Source organism: Aegilops tauschii, chromosome 7 (assembly GCF_002575655.3).
Source record: "Aegilops tauschii subsp. strangulata cultivar AL8/78 chromosome 7, Aet v6.0, whole genome shotgun sequence".
NCBI classification, from domain to species: Eukaryota; Viridiplantae; Streptophyta; class Magnoliopsida; order Poales; family Poaceae; genus Aegilops; species Aegilops tauschii.
The window spans coordinates 215,205,528-215,209,711 of NC_053041.3; the positions used below are offsets into that span (position 1 = coordinate 215,205,528).

General features: G+C 40.6%; 1 long non-coding RNA gene across 3 annotated transcripts; it reads left to right on the forward strand.

Moving 5' to 3' along the window:
* Positions 1-916: 916 nt before the first annotated feature.
* Positions 917-3,923, forward strand: LOC120968514 (uncharacterized). 3 transcript variants are annotated; one of them, XR_006666799.2, is made up of 4 exons: positions 917-1,739; positions 2,264-2,423; positions 2,621-3,167; positions 3,328-3,923. It is a non-coding gene; the product is annotated as an uncharacterized lncRNA (long non-coding RNA). The 3 variants fall into 3 exon arrangements; XR_006666798.2 differs by having other exon boundaries at positions 923-2,423; positions 2,621-2,884; positions 2,968-3,167; positions 3,328-3,919; XR_005763042.3 differs by having other exon boundaries at positions 918-2,423.
* Positions 3,924-4,184: the final 261 nt, after the last annotated feature.

The window sequence follows — 4,184 nt, forward strand, 5'->3', positions numbered from 1 at the left end:
CTATGTGTCATTAGTATCAACATGTTGAACCAATATTTCTTTTTTCGCTTAGTCCATGATGCTAGAGTCAACACAAGGTTAGAAGTTTTCCGAGAAGGAAACTATCCAGATGTTGGCAACATTATTTGATAGTTGGCCTGGGATGGACAACGACATCTCATCGTGCAACAAGGTAAGTAAAGTAATTTGTCCATTGTTATCATGGTTTATTGTTGTTTTTAATAGCCCCACTTGTAGATTTATCTTCCCTATACATCAATCGGCCGATACATCTTGTATGTCGTCGATAAAGAGGCACGTCGCCTATATATTATGGATCCTATTCAAACATCACAATCGTTAGAGGAAAAAAAGTTAAGGCATGTACTGAAATTAAAAAGTTTTGCAAGGGATTTCAAAGAAGCACTCGAAATAAAGCTGCCTGGTTAGAATTATGACATATCTAAATGGCAACGTTTATTTCCGTTCGTTGTTCCAACGAGTATAGACGGGTAATAAATTCATAAGAAAAATATTTACTTTTGTTATCACTATATTCTTTATATTATTAATTTAAAGTTTTGCAGGAATGTGTCTGGCTATTTTGTTTTTCATTTTATGCTCTGGTAGAACGGTAAAGAATTGGTCAAGCCGATTTGCGCAGTGAGTATTGTCCGTTACATGTTTTAAGACCTTCGCGTGAAATTTTCATACTAACTACATGTATTGTTTGTGCAGGATGGGTATGAATTGAGGAAGAAGTTTTTATTATACTTGCTAAAACATCGTGGGAATGAAGCTAAAGAAAGCTTTCCGGATATTGTGAAAGAATTTCTTAAGCGCATCATCTAGATATTAATAGTTTTGTAATAGATATTTAGTTGGAACATCGCTCAGTTTGTTACATGGACATGTCGTTAATTTTTCTTTATGTTATCAATTTACATTGCAAAAATGGACTTCAGATTGTGTTTGTGTTATATTGTTTGCAAAAATGGAATTTAAATGTTATATTGTAAACTATTTCAAAAGCCCGTGGCAACGCACGGGAATTCTACTAGTCTAATTCAATCCATCGATCGTTCCTTAGTCATGATGCACTTACCTGTAGCCCTCACAGATCGGTTTCCATATAAAATAAAACACAATCATCAATCAAACGTTGGTGTGATACTTCCTTTATATAGGACTTACTGCCATACACGGCCCAGACGATAACTTCCATATACAAAATAAAGGGAAACGCAATCAGGCTTCCTTTCCTTTCCAAAGCTGCAGCCACCGACCCCCTCCCCAAATCACGTTCTTTTTCCCAGGCCACCATCGACGATCTGCTCTCCCATTTTCGTCGTCCTCCCCACATTGCCAAGCTCCAACGCACAACTACACGAACACCGCCGACATAGGAAACCACCGCCTCCTCCTCCGCGACACTGCCGCCATCCCTCCGCCGGTGGCAGCGCATCACTTGCTACGCGCGCCGTTGCGGCAGTGACTGCTTATGCTGCTATTGGGTACAGGTACCCAAGGTTCGCCGGTGCGTCTGCTTTCCCCCCCTCTGTGTGGCGACCTGAATGGAAGGCGATGGATCTGGGATGCGCCTGGCTCCACAAGACGTTAGGCGCAAGGAAGGCTGGAAAGCCACCGACTAGATGGCCATGGGTGGCCCACTGGAGGTTTGAAACCTGCTATGGCGTAATTTTGTGCAACCTGCATGAAAATTGTAGGAGCTATCGATGTGGTCGTCCCATCAGCAACAGGTACGTACTGGATAACACACAATTTGAAATTCTTGACAGTTGAGTGACCACGACTTTGACTCTCGCAGTGTTGCATATTCTTCGGTGAAACTATATTCAATTTAATTTTTTGCATCACCTTTGGAGTAAACAATCAAACCTACTTATGAAATTTGTCCTATGGGTGTGTGCATTGAACAAGTATGCCAACAACGGCAATATGAAGCTCATGGAAGAAAAGGTCAAGGAGGTGGATACTTGATGATCCATCGTTACATGTATGCATTGTGCTTGCAAAAAGATACTGTGACAAGTATCTCATGCTAAGCTTTAGTTTTGGTACTAATCTTCCATTCTCACGAAAAGGAGAATAATGAATAATAATCTATGTGGAGACATCCCCAAGGTTTCGAAAAGTACCTTCAGCATTCTGTAGCATTCTTTCCTTGATACACTACATCACCAATCTGTTTTAGCAAAATAGTTATGCAAATAAGTTGCTATCATCTAATTTTAGCTTTAAGTTACTCACTGTAGTTTCTCAGCTATGGTAGCTACATGGACCACCACATAGGGAAGCAAGAGAAGCACCAGGCCACCAGTTCATAATCATCTTATTGGCCCTGCTTGGAGTGTCATTGGTACTTGAAGTTTGCCTCTGCTTCTATGTGGTAACGCACAAAATCATGGAGGAAAACTCAGCAGGTCAAAATCAGGAAGCTTCTTACTCTCTCCGATCCAAAATAACTATCGTCGTTTTGAACTAAAACCACGGCACTTATTTTGGATCGGAGGGGGTACTATTTTGTTTACTTGTAAAGTATTTTCTTGTGTGTTCTGGACTTATGGACGCTAATAAATGTGATTCATATGTCACTAACCTGAACCTTCCTTTGGAACAGTGCACTACGGGAAGCAGGTCTTGCACACATACAAGCTACAGGAGTCGAGCATGTCGTTGTGTGAAATCGTCATAGAGATGGCTCGACAGTTCAGATTATGCAACACTGAAGTGGTGACCAAGAACTTTGCAAACTAGAACGGTTCAGAGGTTTCAGGACGGCGTACTAGGGGACTATGCCAGATGGAAGGGAGAATACAGTGGAAGTGTTGACAAATAATTCACACCACGAAGGTATTACAATGAAAGCAACAATAAAAATGAGGTAGGTTGTCAATTGGTTTACCAACAAAATGGTATATCGGGTGTTAAGTAATTCTTGACGTCAATGTTATTAATGTGTTGTAGTATCATTGATGTTAAGAATACACAACAAGAAACTGGTTGCGTTTCTAGGTTATTACTACCATGAAGATGAGAGGAACATCGAGGAAAATCCTTTCCCTAAAAAAAAAAGGGTGGGAGGAATATCCTGGTCTATGATGTCATGATGAATAGGACCCTGAGAGAGCATGACATGCACATTAGTTGAATTAGCATCCCACAAGGTTAGTGTATTATGTAAATTCAAATCATGTGAGTTACTTCCTCTGGCTAGGTTTATAAACATCCCTCGAATTTTGTTCTTAATTTTAACCTAAGTTTTTGCTAATAATTTCTGATTCATATGTCAAAAGTATTATCATTAACAAGGCAGCTGTTTGGCAGGGTGGAGCAGTGGATGATGCCCCGTCGATTCTCTTTGGATTCGGCTACTGTGGCGATGTGTTTAGTCAGGCCTGGAGTGAGTGCTCCACGTCTGTGTGTCGGTGGCACTCAGAGATTGGTTGGGCCACTCTTGTGAGGGGGTGTGGGGAGTGGTGGGCTCGAGACAGGCCATGCTCGTGAGCAGGTGCGGAGATGAGTTGCACAAGAGAAACATCAGTGGGATGCCCAACCATTTTTTTTTCTAATATGAATTATCCCACCTTCTTAGAAAAACATGTTTTGAGTAAAGTTATCTTTAGTGTAGACGTACATCAACAATTAATCAAGTATCATCATCATTGCATGTTTATTGTGTGGAATGTGCGTCCCAATGTTGACAGAAGGTATAAAAAGATCGTCTTGGAATTATTATTTTCTTGTGAAGATATTGCCCTGAATTCTCATTTCTCGTTAGAAATTTAGTATCCATTTTCGTTGTTCTTATTTGCAACATGTACAAGTCATTAATAATCTAAGGGGGTGCCCTACCGGAGAAGATTATGATAGTTGGACAAGAAACTCTGTACTGTCGTGCAAGGCAGAGGTGGGAAAAAAGGTGATAAAAGCATGGTGGGAGAAAGAAGTCGAGTGTGACCTGGTAGCTTAGACAGGGAGTGTGGAAGAAATACGATGACGAGATGCGTGTACCTACCAGATAATGACCATGAGATATCATCCCATAAAAATAGCCTTTGACTCTCATGTCACATGAATTTTTCTCTTTGTATATATATTTTGTTAGTCCGTGGCAATGCACGGACACTTAGCTAGTGAGAAAATAAGGATTGAGTATCATGATACAGAAGGAAATATGCCCT